We start from the raw sequence: 16,012 nt of genomic DNA, 5'->3' as shown, positions 1-16,012 counted from the left end.
CAGCACTCCACGGCAACATGAAGCTCCTTAAGGCCTGGACAGTCCTGCAACTCTCCAGCTTGGGCCTGAGGCCTGAGCTCTGCCTCTTCCTTAAGTGACTTCCCAGGACGTATCAGGTCCACAGGCTTATTAAATAGATACGCACATAAAGGGTGTGAGGTTTGTCCTCTCAAGGGAAAGGCCTCTGGAGGGCCTTCAGAGGATGCATGCTGGGGCAGGGTCAGACAGTGGTGAGCTGGCTGCAGAGGGAGATGGGAATGGGGTTTGAGTCAGAGTAGAGCTGTGGGCGTCCCAAGGCCCTGTGTGGGTGGCTCCTGGGAAGTGGGCAGGCTGACTCTTGGGGACACCACCATGCGGGGGGCCTGAGGAGGGCGAGCAAAGAGCAGATCCACCACCAAGGGAGGAGAGGGTTCCCAGAGGAGGTGGGGTCGGGCTCAGACCGGCCAGGAAGGAACAGGATGGAGAAGACAGGAGGGAGATGAGCATTCAGTTTTCCCTGGGGAAAGGGAGCTGGGTTCCTGGAGGTGATGGGTGGAAGAGGGAGGAGGGGGCCGAGGCGGGCAGGTGGGCAGACCCCCTCCAAGAGGCTAGATGAGGAGTGAGGGGAGGGGAGGCAAGGCTGGACCAAACACTCACCCACAGACAGCCCCAGGCTGGCCCCAGGCTGCCCCGCCCCACCCTTTTTCTCTTGCTACTGGGTTTTGGCGAACAGGCACGCCCTGCTCCAGGCCTGCACTGTCACACGGGAGCCACAGGGGGAGGCCCTCCACACCTGCACCCTGACCTGAGACTGACCTGGAGCCGAGGCCACAGCAACGGGGCACACTGTGTACACTGTCGTGACACTGGGCGCCACTGGGCGCACTGTCGGAGGCTGCAGCTGCACCACCACCCTCCTGCCACGCTATGCTGGGGGCTCCAAGGTGGCCCTCAGACAGCTCTCAGGCTGACACCCTAGGGCACCCCACCGAGGCCCTGGGCACCCATGGGCACCCCATCAGAACCCCGAGAGGCCTCCCCGGCCTGTGGCTCCCGAACACAGCCCAGTGGCCCTCGGGTCAAGGAGGGAAGGGCATCTCCAGGTGGGAGGAGAGTCCCGGCCGGCCAGCAGGTGAGGACACATTGTTTCAGTTTTCATCAATGTCCCCAAGCACCTCAATGGGAGGTCGGCAAAAGGTGGCTGATGAAATTAGCCCTGGAAATAGTAGCAGTGGGGGTGTGGCCTCGGCCAGAGGCCCCATGTGAGCACAGTAGGCACCACGCTCACGTGACATCACAACAGCCCCCATCACGGAGCATCTGGGGCTTGGGCTGCCCAGGCCGCACAATGAGAAAGGAGGAGGTGAGGCCGATCCCTGAGCCCAGGCTCCAATGGAAGCTCTTCTTGAAGTGACCAGAGCCAGATGGCCTCCCAGAACCTTCTGGAAGAATGATGGTTCCAGTGTCCTCTGGCGTTTCAGATCTCCGTTGTGTTCACCTTTATCAGTAAGGCTCCTTCCTCGACTTCTGCCCCACGCCACACAATCTGTGTGACCCCAGACATTCTGTCCTGTTTCATCGTGTGATTCCCCCAGGGTGAGATGTGGCTGGCAGGACCAAATCAGGAGCAGAGCCATGGGGTCTGGGGGACATGGTGAGGACCAGTCCTCTCTGGGGAAGCAGAGGTGGCTACCTCCTCTGCTCGCGTTGGAGCAGAGGGGACTTCCGCCTGACACCCCAAACGGCCACCAGCCCGGCACGGACAACACCCCCTCCCCAATTCTCAGGGAAGAGCCAGTGGCAAAAGGTTAAAGACGTTCTCTGAAGACCGAGTTCTCTCCCTGTCCCCAGAATGCCTTACATCATGCTCCCAGAACAGCTCGGGAGAGGAACAAAGCTTGTCAACGAGAACGCTTGGCAGCACCACAGCGTGACTGCCCAGCCCTTGGGGCCAGCAGGACCGTGCGAGCCCAAGGCCCGGGTTCTGGGGGACTCAGCTCGGCACATCCTCCCACTCTGGCCACAGCTCCTTCCCTTTGTAGACAGATGGACACCTGCCTGGCCACGGTGACCTTAGACAAGTCAGCAACATCTGGATCTCGTGTGATACGGAGGTGAGGGGGGCCAGTGCTGGGAGAAACAAGGGGAGCAGTTTCGGGTTACCTGCTTGGGAACAGTCCATGAAACTGCAGCGTGGTCATCCTAACGCCCCCACGGCCTGATGGTGGCTGGGATGGCCTCGGGCTGGCCACACGCCTCTCGGCCCACTAAGCAGGAGAGGATGTTGCTGGGAGAGCCCTAATCAAGACAGCGCTAGCTAGGGGGGCCCTCTCCCCTCCCCCTCCTGACCCTGTGCCCCAGCTCTCGGGCCAGCAGCTCAGCACCTGGGCTGCTACCTTCAGACTCCTGTGAGCTGAGCTGCCCTCGGGCCCCCGCGTCTGCTGCATCTTCAGACAGGGCTTCCGTGCTGGGGCCCAAACCCTTCTGGACCAACAGAGCAATCAGACCCCGAGAGAGATCTGAATCCGCTCAGGACACTTGGACCTGAACCCCCAGCTCCTGCAAGAAGTGTCTGGACCAAGAGCTCTCTCTTCCCCACAGGAACAGACACTGTCCGTCAGAGGTGACACAGCCGCCCACACCATCCCTCTCTCTTTTGTCCTCCTCACAGTGTGTGTCCTCACGAGCAGGCTCCTTCTCTCTGTTTATGCCCGTCTTTAACATAGCAGAGAAGAGAACGTCCTGGAAGCTCCAAGGCTCTGAAAGCTCAGGGACAGCAAAACAAGACCCTTTTCCGGCTGTCCCACCGCAACGGCAGCGATGAGGTCAAAGCGCTGCCGGACAACCCGGCCCAGGGTCCCTTGTGGGTACAGGAGGCGCGCAGGGAGACAGACAGAAAGTGAATTCAGACGGCGGGTCTATAAGGATTGCGCTAACCCAAAACAATCCAGGGGTAAGCGGGTGAACCTGGACTGGCCAGGAGTCGAGACCCACAGAAGCTGGGTGCTGGGGACACCGGGTTTTTTTATGCTTGCAATTTTCCACAATAAGAAGTTTTTAAAATTGCACATGGAAGCGTGGTGGCTGGAGCAGGGAGGGGAGGGTGCTGCTGGCAAGGCTTGGGCAGCTTACAGAGCCATGACAGCTTCCCGGGCCGGCGCCCTCACAGCTGGAGTGCGGGGGTGGGGGGGGTCTCCACCATGAGTTTATAAAGCGCCTCCCAGAGGGCTGGCCCTGGGCCCTGGGGCGCCAAACCCCTGTCCTTGAAGTAGTCAGGGAAATACAACAGTCCCGCCAACAAAAGACCCCCTCATCAACATGGGAGTGAGCACGTGAACATGATGTCAGTCAGCAGGCCAGAGCTCCAGGCAGGTCCCCGGCACAGAACCTCACAGGAGTTATACAGAAAGGTGGGAGGGAGAACAACGAGAATGTTCTGGAACTAGGTAGGGGTGGTGGTCGCACAATGCTGCGGATGGACTAAATGCCTCTGAGTCATACGCTTTAAGTTTATGGTACGTGGATTTCACCTCAATAAAATCACACCTGTGATCATCTCAGGGGTGGCTGGAGGGGCCCTGGGCTGAGTCGGGGGCGGATGCAACCCCAGGGCCGAAGCCCCGAGACCACACCGTCCAGTTCTCATGGCGACACCCCGGGAGCCTCCATCACTTGACCCGCACACACCGCTCCAACCCCCACCACTCCCATGTGTGGTAGCTTGCTCCTAGCATGCTGCCTGCCCTGCCCTGCCCCCGCCCAGGGCTTCCGGGCCCTTCCACAGGGCCAAGCATGAGTGAGAGCACTCTTGCACGTGGAGCCGTGGCCCCCTTCCCGGAACTCTCCTAGATGTCTCACCAATTTGTCCTGACTCCACCTCAACTCACCCGCCTGTAACTGCACCCACCCCATTTCCAGCGACGGCATCTGCAGCAGAACCACCTCTCCAGGGGCCTGCTCCCCGCCCTCGGCCCCGGGCGCTGGGACAGAGCCTTGAGCCCCGCAGGCCCCAGGGAACAAGAAGGCTGTGGCCTCTGTCCCCCCCACACACCCACCTGATGCCACCCATCACGATGCCACCCAACTCATCACTACCTATACTCCTTGGACCAAAACCGAATTAAGAAACGCAACTAAAGAAGTTCCTAGGGTGACCGAGGACCTCCACAGTTTTGCTGAAGAATTTGATATTCCCACCCAGACTCAGCAGCCTGGGTTCTCTGACCTCCATCATCAAGTTACCTCCTTGTCGGAGAAGGTCAGGCCCAACCCTGGAGGTTAAAGCTGGATGGACCTGTCCCCAGGTGATCTCTCACAGGTCCGACCGACAGATTTTGAAGTCACCAGCTGATAGCTAGGGCCACACATGAGGCCATCCCCAGGGCTCTTCCCAAAGCCACTGACTGGAGTAAGATTCAGGCCTGTCCCCAAAAGCCTGATGGACCTCTTCATGACTACGACAATAGGCTCGCGACCGTCTTTACAGAAAACTCAGGTCTCCTCTAGATGAAGATTCTACTGAAGTCGGCTTTAATTCGGTGCTTGTGAACGGCTTCCGTCGAGATCCTCCCTCCTTGTTGAAAGAACCAGGAGAGGACGGGGCACCCTCCACCCCCACCCAGTCAGTTCAGCTCATCAGCTGGCCAGAACTCTTGATGACGCCACAAAGAAAAAGACAACTAAAATTATGACTTACAGTTTCAACAACTGACTGCTTCCCCTCAGAAGCCATGGCAACCTGAGTCCAGAGCATCGGCTTCTAAAGATGGTTGCCAGTTTTGCAACAAAACCTGGACATTGGGGGAAACACTGCCTTAAGCCTACAGACCTTACCCCTCCCATGCTGAGCCTTCAGTGCACCCCACGGACCAAGGCTGCTCTGAGGACGAACACGTGGTTTTTCTGGTCCTTCCCTTTAATGACCTGGCTGAAACTCCCCTTTTGTCAGGAAATGAGGTCTCCCTGTCGTTATTGGTGCTGGAGCCACACTCTCCGTGCTCAGCCCCACCGACCTCAGACAACCCCTCCTCAGAGTACAGAGAAGCCTCAAATGGTGGGAGATCTAACGAACCCCGTAAGCTCATAAACCCCTTCCCCGTTCCCTCGGGCCCTCTCCAGGACAGCCATTCCTTCCACTGGCCATTCTGCCCCTGCCAACGTACTAGGATGAGACTTTCTAGAAGAATATCATTCTGCCACCTCTTTTTCTCAAAAGGGGGAAGTTATCCTCGAAACTGATTCAACCACCTCAACAACCAATGGCATTCTGGACGACTCTGCCCGCTTAACAGTTTTTGCCCCGAAAACAAACTTAAAAAATAACATAAACCTAAAACTCCTGGAAGAAGCCCCTGAGAAACTTGGGGTGAAATCCACGACTGATATTAGTGAATTCACTCAGCTCCCCCAACTGAGATGCACGTCGATGCCAGGAATCCTCTTCTGAAGGTTAAGCAATGCCCGTCAAATCCTGAGGCTTCCGCAGCAATTAAACCCATCGCAGGAGAGCGTGAGGCACGAGGCCTCCTGGCCCCCTGCACTAGTCCTTGTAACGCACCATTCTCCCTGTAAGAAACCCCACGGGCGAGGACGGAGGTTTGTCCAAGATCTGAGGGCTATTAATAATGGTGTTATCCCTCGTCAGCCAGCTGTCACCCTTTCCACGGCAATACCCACAGAAACTAAATTTTTCACCCAAATAGGTACTTATAGAGCCTGTTTTAGCATCCCTGTGGCTCCTGAAAATCAGGTTTTATTCGCTTTTACGCAGGAAGGATGACAATCCCCCTGCACTGAAGCCCCTCCTGCTTTTCACAGATCCTGAAAGCAGATTTAACAGACGGCATCCCTCTACAAGGGCCCACCCTCCTACGGAACGTTGAGGCCTTTCCTCTCTGCTCCCCTTCTAAGGAAGCAGGTGAGCAGGACAGCATCCACCTCAAACTGCTGGCAACCAATGTCGTCAGGTCTCTAAGGAGAAACGGCAATTGTTCAGACAAGGTCAAACACTGGGACCCTGGACCTCAATTCAAGGGCTCCTTTTAGACTCTGACGGGACTCAAATAAGCTTCCCACAGCCACGGGCCAAGGGGCATCCTCGAGGGTCTGGGGCTGTAGCTGGATACCTAGCTTCTCCCTAACCGCCAGCCTCTTTACACGTCACTCGAAGCCGGAGGAAAGTGAGTTGGGAAGGGGACGCCTCCCTGGCTTTCCGGCACCCGGAAGCCATCTTCTCCATCCCCAGGCTCTAGGACCTCCCGATTACCAGCTTCCCTTTCTCCTTGTCAGAGACGAAGAGGGAGGGAATGCCTCAGGAGCGCCTACTCAAAGGCGCGGAGGGCCACGCTGACCGACCCGGAGCACGGGTCTCCCTCCCTCCCTGTACGGGAGCCACTTCAGGAAGCAGCAGTGACCATCACAAAGTCAAGCGAGGAAACAGTCACGGGCTCCCACTCGCCATCGCTGTCTCCAGGCAGTGGACGCCTTGCTCAGTACTCACCACTCAGCTCCTTCTTGCAAGCCACAAACCTCCCGTGAAACATCATTCTAACTTCTCCTCATATGACCCCTCCTGCTGAGCCATCTCAACCCTGCACCCCTCCCCCAAACTCCTCCCACCGTCGGACCCTGACCATCACTGTTCACCCCTGGCTGACTCAGGAACCCCTGCTGCTCATGCTGAGATCCCATGGTTTACTGAGGGCTCTCATTTGAAAAATGGTGAAGGAAAGTAATGCCCTGGGTCTGCGGTCACCTCACAGACAGCTGCCACGCTCCGGGGTGCTCTGTGACTCTGGCATGCTTTGGAGACAAAGAGGATTCTTGACCTCAGGAGATCAAGAATGGAAACTGGGTTGATGAGTTACTGAAGTCGCTCCAACTTCCTTCATTGGCCGTGGCCATCATTAAAGTGCCCGGGCGTTCAGGGTCAAATTCAGATGAAACCAGAGGAAACGATTTGGCCGAAGGGGCTGCAGGACAGCTGCCTTACAAGCCCCCAAACCTGAAATGGTTATAGCGAATTTTGACTACGCTCCCAAAGAAGACAATGAAAATGATCCAAAGAGCCCAGTCTAAGGCACCTTTATTGGGCCACTAGCACTCGTACTTTCAGCTCAGTAACTAATCTGCGGTTCGGCCCAAACAGAAAAGCTGCCTTGCCAGAGTCCATGAAAAGACCCCTGATGGCAACGACTCACCAGATGACCCACCGGGCAGCAGGTGAACTTGTACGTTTTAGGAAACAACACTGGTGGGGAAATATTTGTAAGGCTGCCAAGGAGGTACAAGTGACCTGTACCGTGTGCCCCAGTACCATCCAGCGATAACTATCCAGACAGCCCCCGGGTGGCCTGCCTTGCCTAAAGGCCCTTTGGCAGTGCAGCAGGTGGATGTCGCCCCCGCCTCCCGCCCCAGGCTGCAGTTTGTCCTTGTTCTGGTTTGTGTGTTTTCTCGCTGGGTTGCAGCATCTCTTTGCTGGCAGGCCACCACTTTGTCATTTGCAAAAATATTATTAGAAAAGACTTTGCCCACCTGGGGTGTCCCCGTAGGACTGCAGTGACCAGGGAGGGCATTTCACTGACCATGTTATAAAACAGAGCTGTGAAGTCTGGCCCATTCTACAGCATTTTCCCTGTGTTTATCACTGAGTCCTCTGGACTGGCAGAAAGAACAAATGGCATCATTAAAACTCCATTGGCAGAATTTACGGAGACCTTATAACTAGCTTGGCCTAAGGCACTGCTTCTGCTCCTTTTGGATCTGAGAGCTCCCCTCTTGGGAAAACATGAACTGTCACCATTAGAAATAATTACCGCGGACCTATGCGCTTGGCTCTCTCTGCTTTTGATATTCAGTTAATGAAATGGGACATGCGCCGAGACTGCAAAGGGACGATCAGAGCTCCCAATAAAACCCAGGCCCCGGCAGAGAGGTCTTTCCATCGTGCGGTCCCAGGAGACCGAGACACCAGCACCACAGTCTGCAGCCATGTGGCTTTGTCCACTGGAAACACCTTCACAAAGATTCTTTACAACCTAGGTGGAAGGGTACTTTTAACTAATCCTTGCGCTGCAAAACTTAAGGGGGTTGATACTTGGATTCATGTTTCTTATTTAAGGAAGGCCCCACAGACCAGCTGCACTTCTGAACCGACTGGAGAATTAAGATTAGAATTAACCGGGACGTGAAGGAAACAACATCTGACACTGACAGCTTCCCCAGGATTCAGGACCCGGCCAGTACACATGTGCACACCCCTCCAACCTTGGGGCTGACCCTCCGTAACAGATCTACTGTTAAAATTAACAGTCCCTGGTAATTTTACTGAGCCTCTCAGTATCAATTCGACACTTCTGCTGAGGAAGATCCAGTTAATAACGGGTCATGCTAGATTACCACTTAACAACTTCCCTTAGTACGCCCAAGATGGGGACCAGTCAGTGCCTTACAGGAGTTCATTTCATCTTAACTGGAGTTTTCACCTCCCTCAAGGACATTTTTGTTAGCAAATGGAAAGACAATGTCCCAGGGAATTATTCTTAAATACAGTGCCTGGGAGATTCCCTCTGAATGTGGAGGATGATTCCAAAGGCCACAAGCATCCAGACCCAGAGACCCCCTAGTCACACCGTCACCAGTTTCTCCTCGGTCCTCAATGTTAGGGTAGATTTTAAGGCTCCAGCCCTTAAAACTGCCGACAGAGTAAAACTATTCAAGGGAGCACCTTGTTTCTGGCTGATGCCTCCACAAACATTTCTGAAAAGCCCTGTCCCCACAATGTTCCAACTGCCTGGACCCCCCCAAGTGGTCCTTCACCTCCGGCATCAAGCAGATGCCTGGCCAAAACTTGTAAAAAATGTAATCCCGGCACCAGCCTGGAGGCGTAGTGGTGAAGTTTGTGCACTCCACTTCAGTGGCCCAGGGTTCACGGGTTTGGATCCCCGGCACAGACCTAGCACCACTGGTCAAGCCATGCTGTGGTCGCATCCCACATAACATGGAAGAGGACTCGCACAGATGCTGGCTCAGCAAGAATCTTCCTCAAGCAAAAAGAGGAAGACTGGTAACATGTTAGCACAGGGCCAATCTTCCTCAGAGGAAAAAAACAGTAATCTCAAGCCAGCCCTGATGGCCTAGTGGTTAAAGTTCGGTGCACTCTGCTTTGGTGGCCCAGGTTGGTTCCCAGTCGTGGAACCGCACCACTTGTCCATCAGTAGCCATGCTGTGGTGGCGGCTCACATAGAACTAGAAGGACCTACAACCAGAATATACAACTATGTACTGGGGCTTTGGGGAGGAAAAAGAAAAAGGAAGATTGGCAGCAGATGTTAGCTCTGGGTGAATCTTTAAAAAAAAAAAGTAATCTCACCTTTCTACATGAAGCTTCTTGTTATACTGGGCCCAGATGGTTATCAGCTGCCCCCTTAATGGGCTGCAGTGGCTGCACTGACCCTTGGTGAGAACGTGTTCCTAAGTTCACCTGTCAATGGAAGCATCTGTAAGTGCACTTCTAGCAGTGTGCTACGTGCCCTTCCCAGTACACCTTTCTAAGTGACTCTAACAGGAACCCGGGGCTCAGGACATCTAGAGAGTTGATGTATGGCAGGACAACATCTGTGGGCAGCCACAGCATTCATGTCCTTGTTAAAGAAGAAACCCACCTGCAATGTCATAGAGTTAGGTGAGATGTGGCAGCCCCCTTTCCATATCCCACCTCCTCTCCATTGCTAAGAGATTTGTTCCTTAGTTTGGGGCAATCCATAACAAGCTGTTAATGAAAAATTTATCCCAAACCATGGCTAAACTAGCAACTTCCACTGCTCAGGCCTTGGCCCAAGACAACGATCCATGGATTCCCCAGCAAGGGCGATATTAGAGAGTCGAATAGCACTCAATTATCTCCTTGCAGAACAGGGGCATGTATGCCATAGCCAACACCGCTGCTGTGCCTGGGTCAACACTTCTGGTGAAGCTGGACTAGAACTCAAAACCTAGAAAAAGAGCACAGGACCTCTCTGGTCCAATGTCTTTTAATAGCACCTCTGGTTCTCTATCGATAGTTTTAGCTGGCTCCCTTCACGACTAGGCACCTGGTTAAAATCAGGACTTCAAATATTGATAATGATTACTACCGGAACATTGCTATGTGTGATTGTGTTTAAATTTCTTATGCTAATAATAACGCAGATCTGCTCCAGATCACGGTCACTCAGTGGATCAAAACGATAAAAAGGCTCATTCACCTGGGCCTTCAAGTCCCTCGATGAAATTCCCAGATGAGGAAATTGCCCAAGAGCCATTTCCTGATGGCCTCCTTGTTACTCAAATGTGGCCTAACCCTTATGACACTGACTCCTTGGAATAACCATCGGAGATTAAAAATTTCCCCAGCGTCGGACACGACTCTCTGGGACAGCTCTAGCCCAGCAACGTGGGACTGAGCAAACCTATGGTCGATCAGCAATGCTTTCAGAGAAAGAGCTTGATCAAAAGGGAAAACGTGAAACGTGAAACGAATGGAGTTACTTATGTCAGGGGTTTTAAAATAGAGCCAGGAGCCATTAGGAAAATGGGCCTTGTGCACATCCTCACCAAGCGGAACCGTGAACTTCTGAACTGGGCCAAACCGCACGTATTCCAAGGACGCTGCAAGAACACCCACAGCCTGTCACAGTGCTGGACCTTCTGCTCCGGACAGTCTCTGCAAGCAATCCTGATTAGCCAGGGCTAGCTTCCTGCTGCTGGCCCCAGTTAAAATTCTTTCTAAGGGACTCAGGCAAGCCTCCCCCTCTTTAAAAACCCTAGCAGGACTACTTGGGTTTCTACCTGAATAGGTGGTTCCCCAAATTTCAGCTATTTTTAGGTTAACAATTGTGAATGTACAAATACCACTAATGGTAAATTTTATGTGTATCTTACCATAATAAAAACTGTTTAAAAAATAATACACAGGCAGGAGTACACCACAGGCTCTAGAGAAGGACACTCGGGTGATGACCCCACTGAAGCACGCAGGCAATGGAAGTGCAGAAGTCAGGATGGTTGGCTCTAGGGGAGCTGTGAGTGGGAGGGGCACACGAAGGGGCTTCTGGGGGACTGCAGGGTGCTACTGCCTGGCCTGGCTGCAGTGCCCCTCAGAATCCTGCATGAAGCCACACACTGGTTCTGCATCTGGTTTATGTGACTGAAGGCTTGAGCGCCCACACCTGAATGGCCCTAAATGTTGCCTAGGGCAGCTGGTTGCCCCCTTCTGCTGCCCCTCACCTGCTCCCTGCCTCTGGCAGACTTGCCCATCTATGGGCATCTGAGTGGTTGTGTGAGCCCCAGGGAACTGCCAGCTGGAGCATCTGTGACTGCAGATGCTGATGGACAGCAGGAGGAGGCGGGGCCAGGCCCTGCTCCCAGCCTCCCACGTCCTGAGATGCCTGTGGCAGAACCAGCAGGAGGTCCACTGGCACTGGCAAGGAAGCTCCTTCACAGGCCCCAGCCCTGGTGGCACGGAGCTGAGGTCACAGGGGACACTCAGGCAGGGAGGGGTGGGCAGCAAGGCTAGTCTGTGTCCAGAGCCTGGCGAGTTACTAAGCCCCACAGCCCCCTGGCTATCCACATGGGACGTCATGCAGTGGGAGGGCGTCCAGCGAAAGGTCAGGGCAAACAGTGCCATCAAGGCCGTAACTGTGGTGCTGATACTGAGAGTGGGGATGCCCGTGGCGAGGGAAGCAGGAAGGAAGGGAGAGAGAGCTAAAGTTAGTAAACACTAAAAATATACCTATGCATCATCAGGTCAGGTCTGGAAGGAGGGCGCCTGCCAAGTGCAACCCTCCACAGGCTCCTTCTCGAAGGCCCCCTGACCCCAGGGGACCCCCTCAGCCTGCACCCGCCAGGAGAGCCCCAGGTGTGTGTATGGTGCATTCATAAGTAAACTAGGGACCGGCTCTGATGCAAGACACATGCATTGCATCTAGATTTAGACTTTTTGTTTGTATAAACCAGAAAGAGACAATTTAAAGCAAACTACTTAAATTTTACAACATAATATAACCAATAAATCTACTATGTTCTCATATAAATGCTTGGCTTTTAAAACGCATCCTATTTGCTAAAGTCCTATTCAGTGACAATAAAATGGAAACCTGGAAAATATTTTCCAAAGATTTCTTCTATTTCTTATTAAAAAGTACGTAAAATCTCATAGACAAAAGAAGAAGGAATCATATAATAAACTCCCAACCACAATCACCAACCTCAGTGGTTCCCACCCTCAAAATGCTTGTGTATGTCCTTCAAACAAGGACATTCTCATTTGCACCCCCACGTTCACTGCAGCATTATTCACAATAGCCAAGATATGGAAGCAAGCCACATGTCCATCGATGGATGAATGGAAAAAAATGTACACACACACACAATGGAGTAATAGCCATAAAAAAGAATGAAATCTTGTCATTTGCAACATGGATGGACCTAGAGGGTATTATGCTAAGTGAAATAAGACAGAGAAAGACAAACACCATATGATTTCACTTATACGTGGAATGTAAAAAACAAAAACAAATGAACAAACACAAAACAGAAACAAACTCATAGATGGAGGAAACAAAGTGGTGCTTACAGAGGGGAGGGGTCGACGGGGCGGACGAAATAGGTGAAGGGGACCGAGAGATACAAGCCTCCAGTCATAAAGCAAAAAGTCACGGGGACGTATCACACAGTGTAGGGAATACACTCAATAACATCATAATGACTTTATATGGTGACAGACGGTTACCTGGCATGCTGTGGCGATCATTTCACAATGTATGTAAATGTCAAGTGACTATGTGGTACCTTTTAAACAAATATTCTATGTCAACTATACCTCAATTAAAAAAACACACACAAGGACCTCCTGACAGCACGGCCTCGAGCTCGGGGGTGAACGCTGACGCACCGTGAGCCCCAGCCCTCGGTCCCCATTCCTCTTCTCCTGGGGACCCATGACATCCTTGAGAGCAAACTGCTCAGAATCAGGTCTCTGGACTGCCCTACGAACAACACCCTACTCACAGCCAGAATCGGCAATAACCCCTCAGTCTCGTCCAGTCTCCTGAGATCGTCACTCCCCTGCCGTCCTAGCAATGCTCGCGTTGTCCTAGTTCGTCTACTGGAGTAACAGTCCACAGACTGAGACAGTCGGCATCTCCATTCTCCTTGACTACAGGTTCCTCCACCACCACGCTTTCTTTTCTGACAAACTTTCTGCTGAAGAACCAGGCTGTTTGTCCTGCGGAGTTTCCCCCAGACCAGAGGACACTGTCTGGGCCTGTAAGTGAGCAAAAGTGAGGCCATCTTGTTACGCGAAATGGCCCCAGCCTCTCCTCTGTGTGACCACTTGCTGCCACTGCACGTACTCTAAAACATTCACGTGCTCTCCTGATTTATGTATGTACCCCCCGACAGCTTGATCAATTAAAAGTTCGCTCTATGGCTTTCTCTCCTGACCACAGGCAGGAAACACACCTACAAGGCATGCGTCACAGCTGACAGAGGATGGAACAATGTGATCCTGCAGCCCGTCACGCCTGGAGACCAACATCCCTGGACCCCTCCTCACTGCCCATTTCCCAACGAACTACCTCAAGATTCTGGAATCCTCGAAGATGGGTTTTTGAGACATTAGTCACCTATCTTCCAATTTGCCAGCTAATCTAATTAAACTTCCTTCCCCGATCCCTAACTCACTGTGATTGACTGGCTCAGACTGCAGCGAGCAGAGCGAGCCACTGCTCCCTATCAGGTCCCCACTGTCATTTAACGTGTGCTTCTGTCCCCTGCGTTTCTGTAGACTGGCACTAGCTCTACAGGCTTACTCCACTTCAGAGACTCTCTCTCTCCTTCTTGCCAAGACGTGCTCACGGGCAGCGGCACGTTCTTCCTCCAGGAGGCACGTACGTCTGCTTGCTCCTTTTTGTGACGTTAGCACCTGTGCATTTTCATCGCCAAGGTCCCTTATTTCATTAGGGGTTGCACAACGGTGTTATCTGGATTCCACCGTTCCTTCTTCATTTATTTTTTCTCTGAAGAGAAACTCACCTTCATGAGCTCTCGACTACCCTCTGGCAGGGAGGGGTCTGGGGCGTCGGGACAGGAAGGGCAGGGCCGATGCGTGACTCTTGCCCCTTCGCTGTCTTTCGAAGAAAGAGTCGGTCCCCGGCAGCCTCCCTAAGTCTACGGTGACGTGCTTCTCCACAGCACCACCCTGAGACACACGCACTTGGCCGTTTCACTCCTCTGAGCTTCCATCCCTGTTGACGCTTCTTCACCCACGTGCTGAGCGCCAGCACAAGCCAGGCGCAGAGCCAGCAGACAGGCACCCTGGTGAGTGGGAGGACTCCATGCTACACACGGTCTGTTTCCCTGTTGGACCTGACGTGCAGATCAGCAGCACGGCATGCTGTGATGAGAAATGGGGGCATGGAGCTCAGGCTGGGCAGGCTCAGGGTGGGGGGCACCCCATCTCTGCCTTTTCCTTCTTATACCAGCTTTGACACGAAGCTAATTTCAGGCACCAACTCATCTCAGGCTCTCTGCTCCAGGACAAGTGCTGTCCTAGGGCCTTTGGCATGTGGGAAGACCCACCCCTCCTCTGCCCCCCCCACACAAATACCAGCCAGTGTTTTAAAATAAAGTGCTGAGCTTTGCAGAAATCAAAACATGGTATGAATTATGTAAGGTGCATCCTAGGGCCGGCCTTCTTATGTAACAAAAGCCAGTGAGCACTCAGAGTGGCAGGAACTCATTAGAGAACCGAAACCAGCCTGAAGTCTCCCACTGCCACACTGGGAATATCCAAGTACTAAAATAAGTGACAGGGCCAGCCCTGGTGGCCTAGTGGTTAATGGTTAAGTTTGGCACACTCCACTTTGGTGGCCCGGGTTCAGTTCCTGGGTGCAGATCTATACCACTTGTCTATTAGTGGCCATGCTGTGGTGACAGCTCACATACAAAAAGAGGAAGATTGGCAGTGGATGTTAGCTTAGAGCAAATCTTCCTCCGCAAAAAAAAAAAAAAGAAGAAAAGAGTAACATTATAACCCATTGCATAAAACAGAAAACCATGAGCCACTGGGATAAGTAAATCAATGAATAAATGGAAAGTTTGATGAGAAGCTGGGTACAGTACTGGGGTCCCAAAACCACTCCCCCAACACAATCACTCTCACGAGAGCTCTCTGTATCAGGACAGATAGAAACCCTGCAGCCTGGGCAGGACACAGGGACAAGCAACATCGATTCTATGATGCTCCTGCCCAGGAGGCGTCACCTACACTCGATAAGAGGACCCATCAGAAACCCATGGGGGGGCGTCCTGCAAGATCACTGGCCTGAGATGTCCCCAGTATCAGAGTCCCAGGCATCAAGCATGGGCGGAGGAACTGATCCAGAGCAAAGGGGACTAAAGAGGCACAAGGACGGGTCCTACAGCCTGAGGGTTAGATGGCAGTGGGGCGCTGTGCCAGTTCTCTGACCTGAGGGCCGCCCTGCAGTGCAGTAAGAGAACATCTCTGCTAAGGAAATGCACCCTGAAGCTTTCAGGGTGACCAGCATCGGGTCAGCACACTCTCACATGGTTTGGGAGGACATGCTCTCTGGACTTGCAACTTGTAAGTTTGAGATTGTTTCAGAAGGAAAAGCAACATAATCCCCATCACAGCCGTTACTCCCACTGTACAGGTAGGCAGGTGAAGGCTCAGGGCGGCTGCTGCCTGCCAAGGTCACACGCTTGGTTGAGCCACGTCTCCTAGAAGTCACCTCCTGGGGCCCCAAGAGGGAGCAGATGGGGACGGGGTGGGGCGGGCCAGGGGAGGGTCTCCCTCGCTGTGCATGGCCTGTGCAGGGCCAGGCAGGGTCTCCGCGCACAAGCAGAGGGCACTGCGGGGCCTTCCGTGAGCTCTGGCCAGCTGTGCCAGTGCGGTGAGGCCACGGCATGGGCTTACAGGTGAAGCGGCACCGTGCCAAGGGCCCACCCCCCAAGGCGGGAACGTAGAACGCAC

General features: G+C 53.4%; 1 protein-coding gene across 3 annotated transcripts in view; it reads right to left on the bottom strand.

The window, feature by feature from the left end:
- Positions 1-16,012, bottom strand: part of RRP1 (ribosomal RNA processing 1) — a 48,678-nt gene that overhangs the window by 12,147 nt on the left and 20,519 nt on the right. The gene's annotated exons all lie outside the window — the stretch shown is intronic.

This window comes from Equus przewalskii, chromosome 27 (assembly GCF_037783145.1).
Source record: "Equus przewalskii isolate Varuska chromosome 27, EquPr2, whole genome shotgun sequence".
Classification (NCBI taxonomy): Eukaryota; Metazoa; Chordata; class Mammalia; order Perissodactyla; family Equidae; genus Equus; species Equus przewalskii.
The sequence above is the reverse complement of the archived record's forward strand: the minus strand, read 5'-3'. Positions and strand labels throughout refer to the sequence as shown.